The 20,732-nt window shown below is 34.4% G+C and overlaps 1 pseudogene; it reads left to right on the forward strand.

Annotated features, from left to right (window-relative positions):
- Positions 1 to 1,824: 1,824 nt before the first annotated feature.
- On the forward strand, positions 1,825 to 18,777 carry LOC109120298 (putative late blight resistance protein homolog R1A-3; annotated as a pseudogene).
- The last annotated feature ends 1,955 nt before the right edge of the window (positions 18,778 to 20,732 follow it).

Here is a 20,732-nt window from a genome sequence, read left to right on the forward strand (position 1 = left end):
CGAAGATATTCTCTATTTTACCCTACAAAGATAGATAATGAAGGGTAAAATAACTTCGAGATGGGTTGGAGATGGTTTTATCACATGACATTAAGATATTCTTTATAGGATTCTATAAATATGGAGCAAATAATTCATATGATTCAATCAAATAACCAAATTGTCCATCAAATTTAAAGTAAAAATTGTCTGATCACTTCTATATTCATTGTCATGCATTCTAAGTCCACAATAATGTCATCAAAATATTTCATTAATTAACAAATTACTATAAACACTACTCAAGACAATTCTTAAACACAATTATTAACAGGTTGCTATGTTCATTTAATCTCTAGATCAATTAATTAGAGTAATTGAACTCATCACCTCATTTCCAGTACTCCCCATCACAAACAATGACGAGAAATATAAGATTTTACAAGTTTTATAAGATTTAGAAGTTCACTTGCCTTAATTCAATCAAAAGTCAATTCAAGACTTGAACTTTTTCTTTCTGAAACAATTTCAAAGCCACACAATCTAATCAAACAATTGATCACAATGAGATTTTGAATCTAACAACAACCATACCCAATACTTTGAAATATGAGTTAAAATGGATTAAAACCCCAATTATGAAAATAAGGTTCGTATCCCAATATCTATACTTGAATACACTACTCAAGACATTTGGAATACATGGGTTAAAAGTATTTCGAAAAAGGACTTTAAACCAGTTCACAATCACTGGTTTACTTCAAAAATTCAAGTTCTTCAAAAACCCCAATTTATCATTTCAAAACCTTGATTTAAACAATTATAATCATAAATAATTTTGTCCATCGGTCCTCCATTTATGCGGAGCCCTGCTCCCAAATGCGAGATTTAATGAACCGACCCTCTCTGATTGTGGCAGCTCCCGCGAACGTAAAGGTCAACTTCTTGACCCTCCTCGAAGGCGGTCGAGCCTTCACAACCATGGGGTCCCCACGACATACCCATCTAGAGCACGTAACCAGATCTATGAATGCGAAGAGTTGGACATCAGAAGTCCAAACCAGCAATCATCAACAACTCCGAAAGGGTCCTTGGGATTCATTTGGAAATCTGTACACAAACAACATATGCAACTTGACTAAACACGACAGTCTGAACTTAATGAAATTATCCTACATGAATCTGAAGTCTCCTTGACCCAAAATTCGTGAATGCCACATGAAACGAACGCAACTCCTAAAGAGATCAAATTAAGCTCGACATCTCCAAAAATTCAACCAAAAGACCTCTCTAAATCCTAAAATCATCCGCCGAATCCAATGGAATTGTCAAAATTCCGATCTGCATATCCAAACCTCAAATATTAACCAAAGTCAATCCAAAGTCTAAATATCACAAATTTTCAACGTCGGATCTCAAATCCACAAAAAGAGTCTGAATCTGAAAATCACAACTCTTTTTGACCAAAATCTACATTCCGGAATGGATGGAATCAACAGAATTCCATTTCAAGACTCGAAACTCTAAAAGACACGTAAACTACTTTTTAACAACTTTAGCCTTCCAAAATTTCCATAATTTATAACTTTTTCACTCAAAACTTGAAACAAATTTCAAAATTCATTCAAAAATTACTCAGGGACAATATAGGGAGAGATAAAATGGTAAACTCACGACTCTAAAAATGAGCAATCGGGTCATTACATTATCATTGTTTTGCAAATTACCGGTATAGAGTGGTAGTTATGTGGCTATGAAATTTTTATTGTATAACATTTGGTCATAATTTGGTAGGTTTCATTTTCTGATTTTAAGGACATTATTAATGTTCTGGATTTCGTAGAGATGTTAAAGAAGGAAGATAATCAAATAGAGATTGATGTGGATCTAATTGAAATGCTGAAATATGGCCTAGCATTTATTTGTACATATGTCCATTTTTCTTATTTTGGTTTAGAAGAGTTTAAAGATAAAATGGATTGAAAAAACAAAGAGGTTGAGAATCTACTTCGACCACTTTCGTATATGACATCAATGTGGAAGTTAAATGTGGACTTTGATATGGATTAGGATAAATACGACATGCATCATGTTCTTTCTAGTCTAATGGATAATATCGATGATTGTATCAACTCATGTCATCATTCTACATCGAGTACCACCATGACTGAGGAGCAGTTGGACTTCCTTCTCCTTAACCTCCATCAACTATCTAAGTAATGTGTTGAACAGTTTTTTCAATCAGTAACTCAATATGGGATTCTTCAGAATGTATGTGGCAACATAAGAGATTTTCATAGGTAGATAGTGAATGGTTACTTTGAGCACGACATTGTTGAATATATGTTGCCTCAGCTTCAGCCTATGGCTGAGAAAGTAGGACTCTTCCTTTTGAATGATCAAACTGATGAAGACTGTCGACTCTTCAATCTAGCTCGTCTACTCATGAAGATTACTCCAATTGAACTAGAGGTCATGCACATATGTTATACAAATTTGAAAGCCTCAACTCCAGCAGAAGTTGAATGTTTCACTAAGAAGCTCCGGCAAACCTCTACGGATATTCTTAGAGAATATGCCATTCACCTACAAGAGTACATGGTAAATGTCATTGCCCCTAGCACTTTAGGAGCTCGAAACATTCATGTCATGATAGAGTTCCTGTTGATAATGAAGAAACCTTACCCCTAAATCAAGAACCAGGTTCTTGATTGTTTGCCTAAGAAAAGAGTTAATTATAACAATATACTTTAACTAAAACCTTCTATCTCAAGGAAGGAAAAACTCAACCACGTTTTATTATTTTTTCTTACTCAATTACAATTTTCGATTAACTCTAATCGAATTCTCTAAATTTACAAAAAGCCAAACCCACTTCTTGCAAACTTACTCACTAACCTCCTCTCTCCACAAGAAGCCAAACCCACTTCTTGTTTACAATCACACAAGCTTACGATCTTACTAAGAACAAATCTCACAAGTTACCAAAACACACAAAACTCACAAAAATGCTCTTTGCTGCCTCTCTCTTCGTCTCGCGTCACACTTTCTTCGATTGCAAAGAACTGCTGTCTTTGTCTTAAAATCTCTGTTTATATAGACTTTTGAACAAGAATTATTTCCTCTCTTTGAAGTTGATAATGATTCTGACTTCTGTATCCTTCTTTGATATGAAAAAGAATTGCTTTCTTTTATCTGTTATACGCAACCTTTTCAAAAAAGGTTTTGTCTTCATATAAAGTAGACAACCTTTTACGAAAAGATTTTGTATTATTTATTTATGGAAATTATTATATTAATTTTTTATCCATAAATACATATGTGCCTTAATATTTGTCCTTTGCCTTTTTTCAAATGAACGACAACTGATTTAATAAATGAACCTGGTTCATAAGTGAGCCAACATATGATATTTATAGGTGAGATGATATCTGGTTTTAATATAAATTAACCTGGTTCAAATAATTGATGACATCAAAAGTATTTGTCATTATCAAAAGTTATTAACACAACTTCCATCAAATTCCCCCTTTTTGATGATGATAAATAATACCCATAATAACACCAGTTTTTAGAAATTGTTTCCCCTTTTGACATATCAGCAATATAGAGCCAAAACATATCCACAACATTAAAATATAAGGATCTACCATAAGATATCCACAAAAGCTATAACAGCAATACAACCAAGAGCCATTAATATTGTCTGAATATAGAACAGAAAAGTCATTAACTAAGGCCTAGAAAAAGCATGAAGTATATGATCCACACGAGCATTGTTATCAATTTGCTGTTGAATAAGTTGATCTTTTAATCTCCTAACTTCCCCCTGAGAAGTAGCCAACTGAGCCTGAAGAAAAGTAACTTCATATTTGAGTAACACATTTTGAGCTTGAGCCTCATTAAGCTCAGAAATAAGAGCAGTGATTGGACCAGCAGAACGATAGGATCTTGATCAGCAGCAGCATCCAAAAGATTACATTCAGCAAGAGTAGTTTGAGTAAACATATCATATTTACTCAAAGACCGACCATCCTTCAAATATACACCAAATTCTTTAAACACTGTAGTCAACAAGTTCCCATAAGCTAATTGATGAGGTTTCTTAGGATCCACTATTCTAACCATATGTTTAATTTTAAGGGAAGGCCAATTAATAGGACGCATGGTATCCAAAGCATGACCAAGACCCATATCTCGAAAGTTAGTTTCATGTCTCCTTTCTCCTCTTGGAATAATACCTTTGTGAACTACTTCAAACACTAATTTGTGAAAAGGAGACATTTCTCCTTTCAGTACTTTTCACGATCGACCACTGACCCTCCCTTGTGTAAATTTTGAAGTTAATGCGCAATTTTCATCTTTACCCAAGTGATATTCTTCCAAACCTATGCAACAAAAAATAAGTATTGCCCCTAATTTAGTTTTGTCAAAAACTATATCTATACCATGAACAGACAATGAAAGTACTGAATCATCAATCATTGTCAAATTTGCATAAAACTCAGGCACTTTTATGTTAAATATTATGTTATCAGAGTGAAGTAAAATATCTACCCATCCATGTACTGCAAGTAGTGACAAAAAATTTTTGATTGTAGTATGATCCCTGATTTCTGGATGAATTGTTCGCCCTCTCAAGATTTTTTGTGATTTAAAATAAGTCTCCCTTCCCATGGCAAGAAATTTAATTTTGTTTTTGGTTAGGGTTTTAGAAGAGGGAGATTGTGAAGAACGGGCAGATTCTAGAATGTCTTCATCAGACTCAGAAATAACAGGGGTGGAAGAGGAGCAAACAGGTGACTTACTAGTACGACGGCGTTTATTGGTAGATTCTGCCAACATCTCTAGATGGGCTTGACTTGCTTGTCGAGTGCGAGGAGTATGAATTGCCTTTCGTTTGACAGCAATATACTTGCGAGGACGTCGTGGAATTGGTGTAGACGAAGGGATTGTATGTATTTGAGGAGAGTTAGAGGAGGTCATAGTTTCCGGAGGCGATGAAATAGGGTTAGAGGTTTGGGGTTTTCTAGGAGAATGGAGGAAAAAGATTGTGATAGTGGTGTACTGGGTTCCCCCTAAGTAAATGCCAGAGTTCCCGATGTGAAGGTAGGTTCATTATCGGAGTAGTCGACGAGAAGGAGAGAGGAAGCCATTTGTGTGTGTGTGGGGGGGGGGGGGGGAAGATAAAAGGTTTTATGGGGAATAGAAGGGTAATGATGATGAATCGGTATATTGAACAGCCCTGAAAGGAATTTGAAACGACTGCAGTCACATCGAAGAGACGTTGGAGTTTTAATGTGACTCTATGTATTTCCCTCCCAAACAAAAAGTTAAATACGAGAACAAGGTTGAAAATATAAGAACCTGAGTCGGTGGTGAGTAGAACCCAGTTCTTTTAGTTCTGAAGCACGAGTCCCAGAGATAGACGATTTTTAAGGAATGATTTTCGCCCAGGAGCCTTAGTAAAAATGTGAGCAATTTGATCCTCAGTAGCTCAAAATTTTATTATGATAAATCATTTTTCAACATTGTCTCTCAAAAAGTGATGTCAAATGTCAATATGTTTAGTGCGTTTGTGTTGGACCGGGTTCTTTGCCATATTAATAGCACTAGTGTTATCACACATAATAGGAATGCAATCTGTCTTAATCCCAAAGTCTTCTAAATTTTGCTTTATACATATTAATTATGCACAACAAGATACAACTGCTGCATATTCTGCCTCTGCTGTAGAAAGGGCAACTGAATTTTGTTTTCTAGTGGCCCATGAGACAAGACATGGACTTGAAAGTTAGCCATTCCAGATGTACTTTTTTGGTCAACTATGTATCCGGCATATTCAACATTAGCAAATCCTATTAAATCAAATGAGTCTCCTGATGGGTACCATAGCATCAGGTTCACAGAACCTTTGAGATACCTAAGTATTCTCTTTACTGCTTTTAGATGAGATTCTTTAGGACATGACTGAAATTGTGCACAAAGTCCAAAACTAAACATAATGTCGGGTCTGCTTGCAGTTAGGTACAAGAGTGATCCAATCATACCTCTGTATTTTGTATCATTGACTGGAGAACCTGCTTCATCTTTGTCTAACTTTGTTGTAGTGCCAATGGGAGTGTCAATTATCATTGATTCATGCATGTGAAATTTTTTCAGTAGTTCATGAATGTACTTCTGTTGATGAATGGATGTTCCTGTAGGAGATTGATCAATTTGAAGACCTAGGAAGAAAGTTAGTTCTCTTATCATACTCATCTCAAATTCAGTACTCATGAGTTTTGCAAACTCAATTCCAAGTGAGGGGTCAGTTCCACCAAATATGATGTCGTCGACATAAATTTGTACAATGAGCATATCTGAACCTTGTTTTTTTAAGAAAGAGAGTATTGTCTATTTTTCCACGGGAGTAACCATGTGTTAGAAGGAATGTGGATAGGCGATCATACCATGCTCTTGGAGCTTGCTTTAGTCCGTACAATGATTTTTCTAATTTGTAGACATGTTCAGGTTTATCCGGGTCCTCAAAACCAGGGAGGTTGTTTCACAAATACTTCTTCTTGTAGAAAACCATTCAAAAATGCACTTTTTACATCCATCTGATAGAGTTTGAATTCTATATGGGCTGCAAAAGCAATTAACATTCTTATAACTTCCATTCTTGCCACTGGTGCAAAGGTTTCATCATAGTCGATTCATTCTTCTTGGTTGTAACCTTGAACCACTAGTCGAGCTTTGTTCCTAGTGATATGACCTTGGTCATCTAGTTTGTTTCTGAAAACCCATCGAGTACCTATGACAGTTCGATGATGTGGTCTGGGAACTAGGTTCCAGACTTTGCTTCTTTCAAACTGGCTCAATTATTCTAGCATAGCAATAATCCAGTATGCATCTCCTAAGGCTTCTTTAATATTTTTGGGAACAATTAGAGATAGATAAGCTAAGAAGGCACACATATTTCATACTCTAGATCTGGTATGGATCCCTGATTCCAATGGTGTGAGGATGTTTTGAATGGGATGAGAACTTTGATGTTTCCAGCCATGAACCTGAGGATTTGGAGTTGATTCAGATGTTGGAGTATCTGTTGTTTCTCTTTCTGTCTCTGTTGGTGTATTTTCAATTTCTTGAGGATTTGACTTATTTGTGTTATTATCCTCATCTGATTGTAAATCTTCCAATGGTTCTGGAGGATCTTCAACAGGATTATTCAATTCTTCTACTATGCCTTCATAAAAAATAACATGCATGCTTTCTTCCACTCGATTTGTTCTTTTGTTGAGTACTTTATATGCTTTGCTTTGTGTTGAATGTCCTAAGAATATTCCTTCATCACTTTTGGCATCAAATTTTCCCAAATTATCCTTTCCATTATTGTGCACGTAACATATGCATCCAAATGGTCGAAGATGTGCTAAGCTAGGCTTTCTTCCTTTAAGTAGTTCATAAGGGATTTTATTCAAAAAGGTCCTTATTGTGCACCTGTTTATCAGATAACAAGCACTGTTTATGGCCTCTGCCCAATAGAGTTGTGGTATTTTGCTTGCGATTAGCATGGTTTTAGCGACATCTTCAAGAGTTCTGTTTTTTATGCTCAACTACACCATTTTGTTGTGGAGTTCTTGGTGCAGAAAAATTGTGATCAATTCCATTTGTACTGCAAAAATTTAAGAATTTTTAGTTTTCAAACTCTCAACCATGATCTGATCTTATGTTAATGACCTCTGTATTGAGTTTCTTCTGAACTAGTCTGACAAATATTTCAAATACTTCATAAGTTTCATCTTTTATTTGCCAAAAACATAGTCCAAGTAAACCTTGACTAGTCATCAACTATTACAAGAATGTAGCTTTTGTCTCCTCTACTTATCACAACGCATTGGTCCACATAAGTCTATTTGAAGTATCTCTAGAGGTTTTGTGGTGCTAACCATTCCCTTTGGTGTAAAATAGGGCTGGCAAGGGGACGGGGAAGGGGACTGGGGGACGGGACGAAGGGGGACAGGACGGGACGGGGGAAGGGGAGAGGGGATTTGACACGGGACCGGGATTGGGGGGACAAAAATAGGTCCCATCCTGTCCCACTATATATACGGGATGGGATGGGATTTGGGAGGACGGGACGGGATGAGATGGCATGGGACGGGGGATTCTTTTTTTAAAATATTTATATATTTTTATTGAAATGATACGTCTTTAGCTAATAAATTTTAAATTTAATTTTTGATTTTCAAATATCAAAATAAATTTTCAAATTTAAATTTTCAATTTTCAAATTTTAAGATTCATGTTTCAAATTTCAAGTTTCAACTTTAAAGTTTTAAATTTCAAATTTGAGAAGTTTAAATTTGTAATTTAAATATTTTAAAGTAATGTAAATTGTAAATTTTAAATTATGTATTTTAAAATTAGTTTAGTACTTTAGTATATATTCAATTGTATATATTAAAATTAAAATGCAAAACAATAATTGTATAAAAAAAACTTGAACAAAAGTTAAAACCTTCAAATTTATTCAATAGAACTTAGAAGTTACAACTTACAATTAACAAATATTAGTGGAGTAACGAATCTGCGCAGCCACCTTCTAGGAAGGGTTCTGTTTCAATAAGTCCTCATACGTAAAACCAATATTTGTTACAGTTAGATGAGTAACTAATTTTACGCAGCCACCTTCTAGGAAGGGTTCTGTTTCAATTAGTTCTCGAATGAAATCTAAAAATATCTGTTTTCTCCTTTAAAATTTAATTCTAATTGTCGCATCATATCGATGGTGATATCCTCCGGTGTTGGCAAACTTGTTAGAAATTCTTGTGCCTCTAATTCATCATCACTGCATTCAATTTGTGTTTTGATCCAACTTGCTTGTTTTTTACTTAACTTTGGCAAATTGTTATTCCTCCTTTCGGCATTGCACCAGTCTCTAAATAAAACTGTTGTTTCTAAACTTTCTTCCGCCGATGAATGTCTATGATCACCAATTTGAAACCTTGCCGCACTGAAAGCAACCTCCGATGCAACTGATGAAGCTTGAATAGCTAGAATATTACGAACCATTTTGGTCAAAGTTGGAAATGTATCGCTTCGCCTACTCCACCATCCTAATAAACTTCATTGCCATCTTTGATTTCCAATGATTCTAAAGATTGATTAAGATATTCTTCAAAATCATCACGGTTAGTAGAATTAAGACCAAGAAAACCTCGCATATAACATGAAATTGGAACTGATGAATCAATCTCAACATTAGAAGTTTGACCAACTTCTCCTTGAAAATTTTCAGTAGTTCTATATTTTTCATACAAAACTTTTGCTTCTACTTTTATGCTAGACTTACACGCTTGACAATTTGGAATTTCTTCCGGTAAAATTTCTAAAGTTTCATAAAAAGTGTCGACAAGGCCTTGCACACCTTGTAATTTATAAGCATGATGAAGTAAAGTAGCCGTTAAAAAAACTTGAGGAATTAAAAAAAAAATTAAATTTTTCAATCATACCTTCAATTGCAACTCTAAATTTATCTATTTTTTAATATTTACAAAATTGAATTGAAAGAGCACAAATATTTATTAATACGGATGAAATAGTAGGATAATAAATTCCCGAAAACATGGTAGTAGCATCATAAAAAAGTCTTAAAAATTGTAATAGTTCTTTAGTTTCTTCCCAATCTTCATCACAAATTCTATCTAATGGGTCAGCATTATGAGCATTAAAAACCATTTGTATGGGTCTTCTATATTTATAAGAATCCGAAAGCATTTCGTAAAGAGAATTCCACCTTATTTTAATATGTTTTGGAATTTTTCTAGGTGACAATTCACATAGTGAACAACGCTCATTAAATTCCCTAATTCTAGCAGCATTGTTTGTATGAAAAATCCAGGTAACAACATATTCAAATTTTACGCTACCACAATCAAATAATGAAATACCATCTTGTACAACTAAATTTAATATATGTGCAACACATCTAACATGATAAACTTTATTGTCAATTGGACATAATCTAACTTTTAACATGTTAGCAGCATTTGTATTATTAGATGCATTATCTAATGCGACAGACATCATTTTATCTATAATCATGTAATAATCTAAAACACTTAAAATATTTGAAGCTAAATATGCACCAGTTTTTTTCTCTATACATAGTTTATAACTTATAATTTTTTTTTTGCAAATTCCAATTATGATCAATCCAATGTGCAGTAATAGTTAAATAATATTTTCCATTAACACTACGACCCATGTTCGATGTTATAGATACTCTACTATCTAATATGCTAAATAGAGAACGAAGAAATTGACAATGTTTACCTTGATATTCAGAAACATCAGTTTTAACAGTATTTCTTGAAAAGCCTTTATAATCCGGATTATAAGTTTGTTGAATATATTTAACAAAAACGGGATTTGAAGAAAAACTATAAGGCAAACCACAAACAGAAACCATTTTAGCTAAATCCTTATTATATTTATATTGTGTTATTGGACAAGCGGGGTTAAAAGGATCTAATGTTCCTTGAACCATGTTAGAAGACCCTATCGATGCATTACCGGTAATATCTAATTCATTAATTGAAATTCCCTTTTTTCTATTGTCTAATGCTTAGCTTCTTTATATTGAATCGGCACACAAGATAACAAATGTCTATTTAATCACCCCGTTCCACCTTGACCCCCCCTTGTTTATGTTTAAAAGGTTGCTTACACTTATTACAAATAGCAACACTATTTTCTTTATAAAAAGTCATAAATTGCCACACAATAGAAGTTTTAGGTCGTTGATACTTCACCTTCTCCCTTGTGGGAGGTATAAGGGGCCGATGTCCAAATTTTGCTCCGATAAATTGATAGTCTCATTTGGAACTTCAGTTACCGGACTAGTAGGTGTTTCATCTAACTCCTCTTCTCCCAAATCAGCTTCTACTTCTTCACCTGAATTTTCATCAACATTAGGATTAATATTACCATAACGTCGTTGTAAACTTTCGTGATCGAGTTGAACATTTGAATCAATATTATAAGGAGTATCATAAACATAAGTAGAATCATTTATGTTAAATCTAACTCTACTCGTTGACCACCACTTTTACCACACTTTTTTTCTTTACTATTTTGTTTTTACCAAAATTAAATAATTTACAAAGTCTACTTTCTTCGCTATCTTGTGCTTTCTCTTTTCCTTTACCACTATTTTTTTGCTAGAACTCATTCTTAATTTTATATATATATATATATATATATATATATATATATATATATATATACACAAAGTGTAATATAAAAATAATAACACAAAAGTAAAGGAGAATAATAAAATATAAATATTATGAAACGAATGTACTAAACGTCTGCGTTAATAGTAGATGTTAAACCGATTGTTGAAGCTTGTGATTTGTTGTAACTTGTAATTTATATCTCCAAGTCTCCAACCATTACTTGATAACAAATATGAGATAATACAATTATATTTATTGATATAATATGAAAATTTTGAATTGAAAATTGAAATATACGAAATCTAATAATATAAGAATTAAAATTGAATAGAAATTAAGATTGACACTTGAGAGTTGAGAGTTGATAGGATATAGAAAATAGATGAGAGAAATGAGAATAGATGATTTTGTAAGAAATAGTAGGAGATAAGTGTATTTATAGTATTAAAAATGGGTTAAAGTGTAATTATTATAACTTGAGGGTTTAAAATAAAGTTTTAAAAGTAGGGGGCTGGTAGGGGGTGTTTGGGAACACAAAAAGGGGCATAAATCCGTTGGGGGGGGGGGGGGGGGGGGCACTAGCCGTTTCCCCAACGGATCTAAACGGTCAGTTTTTTATTTTTTTTAAAAAAAAAAGAGGGGGGGGGGGGGATTTTGCGAACCAGCCAGTTCAACCGGGCCGGGTCCACCGGGACGCAGGGGAAGTTAGCAATTTTTTTATGTCATATGCATGACTCTTATGTCCTGTCAAGCCACAGTAAGAGCATATACAGTCTATGTTAGGATTTTTTGTTTCAGAAAACCTATTCCATGTCTTAAACTAGATTCACTTTTATGGAGACTATCGAGAATTATGGAGGACCTGTTCCACCACATACTGGTTCTCTGCTTCTTGTTCAGTCGTGTTCAGTTTCTTTTGTAAGGCTTGATTTTTTAAGAAGCTAGAGTTTAAATCTTTTTCTAATTCTACTTGTTTATTGAGCAGGGAACAATTTTGTTGTTCTAGAGTCATGTTTTCTTCTCTTAGAGATGCATAATCTTCCATTAGCAGTTCTTTTTCACGGCAGGTTGACTCATATGCCTTAATTACAGTTTCCAAAAGTAACTTTAGCTCTCTTTTAGTATAGATTTCCAAGTTTTCTTTAGATAAAGTTGAGCTAACGTGATTGTTTTGGTCTTCTTCTTCTTCCTCGGAATCTGAACCAGCCATTAGAGCATGAATTGTATCTTGTGCTTGCCAAGTACTTTCTTTGTCTGCTTCTTCAGTTACTGCTACTAATGCAAGAAAGTCGTATTTGTCTTCTTGCTTTATTGCAAGTAGAGATTGATTCTCGATTTCTTCATTCTCAGATTCATCTTCAGATATGCCTCCCATTGCAGCGAGTGCCTTTTTATGAATATGTCGGCCTCTTGATTTTTCATTCTTCGGTTATTGGGAATATATCTGTCTTCTTGTATTCTAAGGCCCATAGTGGACAGAATTTTATAAAGTGGTCTAGACTACCACATTTATGACACAATTGTTCTCTTGAGTTTTCAATATTCTTCTGTGAACTCCTTTTTTTAAATGTTTGTCCCCTTTTTAACAATTGGGAGAATCTTTTGGCCATGAGTGCGATGTTTTCATCCTCAAAATCTTCAGAGGTGTAGTAAGCTTATATAAGTCATGTGCTTCTGTAATTTCTTCAACTTTACTTTCCCATGATTCGGGTAAGACGCTCAAGAGTTTTTTGACTGCCTTTTCGTTTAGAATTACTGCTTCTAGAGAGTAAATTCCATTGATGACAGCAGTGAATCTAGTGTGCATATCTTGAATAGTTTCTCCTTCCATCATTCTAAATAGTTTGTATTGTCTATTCAAATTGTCAATATTTGATTTCTTAACCTGAGTTGTTCCTTCATGTGCGGTCTACAAGGTTTCCCAGATTGACTTGACATCTTGACAAAAAGAGATCATGTTGTATTCGTCTGGTCCTATGCCACAAATTAGAATTTTCTTAGATTTTGTATTATTTTGAATTGTCAGTTTATCTGCGGCATCCCACTCCTTTCTCTCCTTTGGTACCATTGTTTCTCCATCAGGCCCTTTTTTCATAGAAATAGTAGGACCATCTAAGACTACACTCCAGAGATCAGGATTTTCTCCTATCATATGATCCATCATGCGATTCTTCCACCATCCATAGTATTTTCCTTTGAACAGTGTGTGTCGAGTTTGAGAAGCTCCTTCTTGGGGGTAGGTGGTGCTGCCATTTACTTTTAAAGATGTTAATATTTTAGTGAAAAGATCCCGCTCTGATACCAATTGACGAAACCTTACCCCTAAATCAAGAACCAGGTTCTTGGTTGTTTGCCTAAGAAAAGAGTTAATTAAAACAATATACTATAACTAAAACCTTTCTATCTCAAGGAAGGAAAAACTCAACTACGTTTTATTACTTTTTCTTACTCAATTACAATTTTTGATTAACTCTAATCGAATTCTCTAAATTTACAGAAAGTCAAACCCACTTATTGCAAACTTACTCACTAATCTCCTCTCTCCACAAGAAGCCTAACCCACTTCTTGTTTACAATCACACACGCTAATGATATTACTAAGAACAAAGCTCACAGGTTTACAAAACACACAAAACTCACAAAAACGCTCTTTGCTGCCTCTCTCTTCGCCTCGCCTCACACTTTCTTCGATTGCAAAGAACTGTTGTCCTTGTCTTGAAATCTCTGTTTATATAGACTTTTGAACAAGAATTATTTCCTCTCTTTGAAGTTGATAATGATTCTAATTTCTGTATCCTTCTTTAATATGAAAAAGAATTGCTTTCTTTATCTGTTATACGCAACCTTTTCAAAAAAGGTTTTGTCTTCATATAAAGTAGACAACCTTTTACGAAAAGGTTTTGTCTTATTTATGGAAATTATTATATTCATTTTTTATCCATAAATACATTTGTGCCTTAATATTTGTCCTTCGCCTCTTTTCAATAGAACGACAACTAATTTAATAAATGAACTTGGTTCATGACTGAGTCAACATCTGATATTTATAGGTGAGATGATGTCTGGTTTTAATATAAATTAACCTGGTTCATAATTGATGACATCAAAAGTATTTGTCATTATCAAAAGTTATTAACTCAACTTCCATTAGATAATTCTTTTTGATGCTCCCAAGGACTTTATTCATCATGACAAACTATTTGATCTTTTGGAACGTGTTGGAGCACTTACTTTAGGAAGGTATCCACTCTTGTTCATGACTTAGAAAAGAAATCAAAGAATAAAGAGAGTACCGATGAAACAAACCGTGCAACTCTGTAAACTTGCTGGAAAATATTGAACTTTTCAAGGAAGATCTCAAACATGCTTATTTGAAAGCCCCGGACTCACCTCAATGTTGTTTCCCCATGAGTGATTGAATGCTCTTTATGCATATGCTACACAGGCACTTAAATGATTTGCTAGATTCCAATACTTATTTAATTGCCTTGATAAAGGAAGAAATAGAGCAGGTGAAAGAAGATGGAGAATTCATAAGATCTTCTTTCATGAATATTGAGCAAGAATTGTACAAAGATCTGTGGGACATGTTCAAGTTGTGGCATATGAGGCAAAAGATGTTATTGATTTAATAATTATTAGAGATAATGGTCTCTTACATCTTATTTCTCACTTCCCTTTTCCATAAAAAAGATGAAGCTTATCAAAAAAGACATCTCCCATTTACTTGAGAAGACTCCCAAGAACAGGGGTCTTGTTGTTGTAAACTCACAGGAGAAACGAGTTGAGAGCAAGTCATTGACATCAGATAAAATGATAGTAGGTTTTAAGGAGGAGAGAAATTGGATATTTAACAAGCTCACCAATGGACCGACAGATCTAGATGTCATTTCAATCACTGGTATGCTAGGTTCAGGTAAAACTACTTTGGCGTACAAAGTATACAATGATAAATCAGTTTCTAGACATTTCGATATTCGTGCATGGTGCATAGTCGGCCAAGAATATGACGAAAAGAAGTTGTTGGATAAAATGTTTAATCAAGTTACTAGCTCTGATTTGAAATTGAATGACAATGTTGATGTTGCTGATAAGCTACGGACACAACTATATAAAAAGAGGTATCTTATTGTCTTAGATGACTTGTGGGATACTACAACATGGGATGAGTTAACAAGACCATTTCCACATGTTGAGAAAGGTAGTAGAATTATTTTTACTACTCGAGATAAGAAAGTGGCTTTGCATGGAAAACGACATAGTGATCCTTTTAACATTCGATTGCATAGTGATATACCGTGGTTTCACGGTATTATTAATACTTTTTCCTTAATTTTAGTGTGTCCAAAAGCCTTTTTGTGCTAATTTTTATATAAGTTTCTCCTTATTTGCAGGAAATCTATCCATAGATAAATGCTGAGGTTTTTGAGCGAAGAAATGCAGAAGAGACCGCCTACGGAGCTTGTGACGGTCCGTAGGTGGCAGCGTAGTGCAGCTGCTGAAGGAAGATGGGGAAGTATGACCAAGTGTGGGGTTACGGAGTCCATGATGGTCCGTCGTGTGTATGACGGTCTGTCCTGCAGGTTCATCATGAAGTTCAGAGAAGTAGCCCCAGTACCGATATTCCAAGAGTTTAAGTGTTTCGGAATGAAGACCCTAGACTGACCGTTGTGCCTGTGACGATCAGTCATACTTGCCGCCGAGGGTAATGAAGAGAGCAGCAAAAGAAATTGCACAAGTATGGGACGACGGAGTCCATGACGGTCCGTCGTGACCACGACGATCCGTCGCGATGTCCGTCGACCCAGCCCCGTTATGACAGATTTCCAGCAAATAGAGTCCTTGTTTAATTAGGTTTTTATTTTCTATAAATAGTTCGAAAAACCTCGTTTTTGAGGTTAGACTCTGGACCATTGTTAGACTCCGGATTATTTGGTTAGGCCTTTGATTATCATTAGACTTTTTGTGAGATTCTTGATTACTTTGAGATTCTTGTAAGTAATTGTTGGTGGTTTTTGTTGATTAATCAAGCGAACTTTTGGATTTTACTCTTTCTCATTGAAGTAAGTACATGAATTCTTATATCATATATTTCAATATTGTGATTATGACTATGGGTAACTAAACTCCATAACTAGGGTTGTGGGAACCATAGGCAAATAATGAGGTAAAACCTAACTAAAAAAACAATTCTAGAATAGTGTCTTGCATGTATTAATAATTCTTTCGCTTAGAAGTCTTTTTAACGGATGACCAACGTTAGAACTCGCCTTAATGCTACTTGCCGGACCAAGGAGGTAGATAATAGGAAAAGAATTATCAACATAGATTTAGTGTACACTATCTAATAGGCTAGTATCGATTGGTACGAGGTAATAACTTAGTCAAATATCGAATATGATGCTTAATATGAGGTAAATCTAAGGGTTAGGATAGCAACACACGTAGCCGGACCAAGGTGCGGAGTGACATTTTCTAGATGCCAGACCAAGGATTTAGAAATACATAACTTATCACTTTGCATGCAAGATACTAGGAAAGAATTGTTATAGTTAGAATTAGCAAGTTATGAACCTGTAGCGAACACATAAACCCTAGTTACTTTGATTAATTGATTAAACTCCAACATTCGAAGCTGTTAATTGTCTCCTTTTTATTTCGCTAGTTATTTTATTTATTTAGGAATAGAAACCCCCTTTTATCATTTTTGCTTTCCAAGAAAGTAATTGACTGAACATTAGTAGTAATAAATTGAAGGTAAGTCTAAACTATTTTCCTCGTGGGAACGATCCCAACCTCACTAGTTAGGTTACTTGACACGACCGATTTACTTCTTATTTGAGAAGAAAGTTTGAGCGTATCACATAGATCAGAAGAAAGTTGGGAATTACTTGAGGAAAGGGTACTTGGAAACAAGAGTTGCCTGTATGAACTTTTGGATGTTGGAAAAGAAATAGCACAAAATTGTAAAGGCCTTCCTTTGGTGGTTGATCTGATAGTTGGAGTCTTAGCAAGGAAGAAAAAGAGAAAAGATGTGTAGCTTGAAGTTCGAAATCATTTGAGTTCCTTTATTTTCAACAATAAAGTGGAAGTGATGAAGGTTATAGAATAAAGTTATGACCATTTACCAGATCAACTGAAGCTATGCTTCCTTTACCTTACAAGTTTACAGAAGGATAGTGCAATAACAATCTATGAATTGAAAATTTTACAGCTTACTGAAGGACTTGTGGAACCGACAGAGATGAAGAGTGTAGAAGAAATGATGGATTTCTATTTTGACACTTTAATTTCTAGTAGAGTTTAGTAATTTTTTTCAGTGAGATAGGTTATTACTCGACTTGCCTACTTCATGATCTTGTGCATGACTTTTGTATGATAAAAGCAAGAGAGGAGAAATTGTTTGAATTGATAAGTTCAAGTCACCTTTTCAGATTTGTTGCCACGTCAAATGACCATCAATTATCACATGGAGCACTTTGGGCTTAATTTTCTCCCGATCGATACAAAAAAGAAAAGGCATTCTTGTAAACACCTTTATTCATTGATGATAACTGGAGATGAGCTGGACGATTGTCTTTCTAATACATTTCACCTAAGACACTTGAGGCTACTTAGAGTATTGATCCTGGAAAGCTCTTTTATCATGGTGAAAGATTCTTTGCTAAATGAAATATGCATGTTGGTTCATAACTTAAAGACAGAAGTTAAAGCTCTGCCTTCGTCTTTCTCTAACCTTTTCAATCTAGAAACTCTAATTGTGGAAAATAAAAGACCACCTTTGGTACTACTAGCGAGAATTTGGACTCTCTTGAAGTTGCAAGTGTTGAGCATAAAAGCTGGTTCTTTCTTTGATTTGGATGTAGATGAACCAATACTAACAACAGAGCCTACAAGATTACAGAACTTGAGATTTTTAGAGAAATTCGACCTCACCTACTTGAAAGACACAGATGATATTTTAAAAATGTTTCCCAATCTTCAACAGCTTTCATTTAGTCTCAAGGAATCATGGGATTTTTCAATAGAGCGATATTGGTTCTCGAAGTTGGATTTCCTAAATGAACTAGAATCCCTCAAAGTAGAGTTTGAAAGTTCAAACACAAATGAAAATGGGCCCTCTGTATTGACACACGTCCGTGGGATTTTCACTTCCCTTCGAGTTTGAAAAAATTGTTGTTGGGTGAGTTTCCTCTGACATCCGAGTCACTATCAACAATAGGAATACTGCCCAACCTTGAAGAGCCGACCCTTTTAGACTCGATCATCCTGGGGGAAGAATTGAAAATGAAGGAGGATGACACCTTTGATAATCTCAAATTTTTGAAGTTAAGTGGAGCGACTCTTGCTAAGTGGGAGGTTGGAGAGGAATGCTTTCCCGTACTTGAGAAGTTACATTTATGGGTATGTCATAAGCTTAAGGAGATCCCTCCTAGTTTCGGATATTGCTTCTTTAAAAATTATCAATATCTGGCAGAGCCCTCAACTTAAAGATTCCGCTCTGGAGATTAAGCACTATGCTGAAGATATGAGGGGAGGGGACGAGCTTCATGTCTGTGGACCTAAATGAGTCTTGAGCTCTCTTATGCTGAGAAGATATATGCTACCTTTTATTTGGTGGAGTTTGAGAAAAAAAAATACGTAATACTTTTTGATTTTCATGTTCTTTTTATTGAAACAAAGAGAGTTTTGATTAATTCTTATAGCCTACAATGGGTATGATAAACTCCTGGAAAGCAGAGGTTTCCCTTAATCAGGGCCCTAGCAGCTACAAGCCATATATTGAGTTCTGTATACCATAATATATCATTAGAGGAAATGAAATGACCATTATGGAGATAGGTCGATAAAATGATATATGAGACATAAAAACAGGAAAAATATTTGTAGTGATAGATTCTGTTTTTCTTGTATAAATGGGACTTGGTGTTAGAGACTAATTGCATTTAAAGTACTGCATTGGACAAAATAGTTTCTCTATATGTATCATTTGTTGTTTTAACCATGTTTAATATCTCAACATAACTTAATATGAATAATTTTATTCTTTTTTTTCATCTTCCGAAAATAAAAATGCTAATAAGTACTACAGGAAGAAATACTTTCATGTGAAAAATGGTAGAAAAAAGTAATGCAATCAGCTCGACAACAAGCAAAGTCTATGGATGTGTTTGGTATGGAGGAAAACATTTTCCGAAAAATGTTTTTTTCAATTTTCTCATTTTGGTTGGATCAAATATTTTGAAAAATGTTTTCCAAATCAACTTATTTTCCTCAAACTTAAGGAAAATAACTTCCCTTCAATACTTAATGAAAACATTTTTCAAAACTCTCTTCCAACCTTTCCCTACCCACTCACGCCTACCAGCCCCCAACCCACCCATCCCAGCCCACTAGTCCCCTACCAGCCTCCACCCCCACCATGAATTTTTTTTTAAGTTTATTCTTTTAAAAAAATTCAACTTATTTTTTACGCTAGTAAAAAATAAAAGATATTTTCCAAAAATATTTTTTACTCAAAAAATAAACACTAAAATATTTTTTTCGAAAAATATCTTCTAATCACCAACTAAACATAAGAAAATAAGTCAAATATCTACTTGTTTTCTAGAAAAAATTTTCTAGGAAAACAGTTTCCGTGGATAACATTTTTCTTCATACCAAACACACCCTATATCTGCAAATCAGTTTCCTTCAATGATTTTTTCTGCAGTTTCATGTTGGTACTCAGAGGAACTTGGTCGGAAAAGAAAGAAATTTTACAATCATGGAAAGAGGAAAAGAAAATGAAGAAGTGATCAGAGAGGAAGAGGAACCAAACAACTGACCGGTATGTCGTCAATATATAGCTTATATCTGAAAGTTTATTTTTAAGAAATTATTCTGATCTGTAGCTTTGTTAGGTGCCTGTATAAAATGAAATATTGCATGGTAGAAGTATGGCTTTGAAAATTAAATAGCAGTATATATAACATTTAGTCTTTTGGCAGGTGTTATTTTCTGCTCTTTGTGAAAACGTTGTCATTAATGTTTGTTGAAGATCTGGAATTCAAGCTGACATTTATTTGTACATATAGATATATCCAGCTTTCTTATTCCGATATGTAGCAGTTTGAAGATATAGTCATTCTTCGGCAACATTAGAGACTTCCATGGGTTGCGTTGAACATGAGATTGTTGAATATGTCTTAAATTGACATTTGAATCTAGCACATCTACTCAATTGAATTGGAGGTTATGAAAATATGTTTTACAAAGCTTCAACTTCAGCAGAAGGTGGATGCTTCATTAAATAGATCCAAGAAACCTCTCCAGACATTCTTAGGGAATATTTGGTTAGATGAATCATAAATGTATCTGTAATTAAAATGATTCATATTTTACTCTTTGATAATTGAGTTGTCTACATTCATTTCTTACACTTTGTATGTATATGTCTTATTTGTGCATATGAAATTCATATTTTTATCTCAACATCAATGTTTATATTTTAGTTAATGAGTAAGAGTGATGGTATGAATTTTA

Source organism: Solanum lycopersicum, chromosome 5 (genome assembly GCF_036512215.1).
Source record: "Solanum lycopersicum chromosome 5, SLM_r2.1".
Lineage (NCBI taxonomy): Eukaryota > Viridiplantae > Streptophyta > Magnoliopsida > Solanales > Solanaceae > Solanum > Solanum lycopersicum.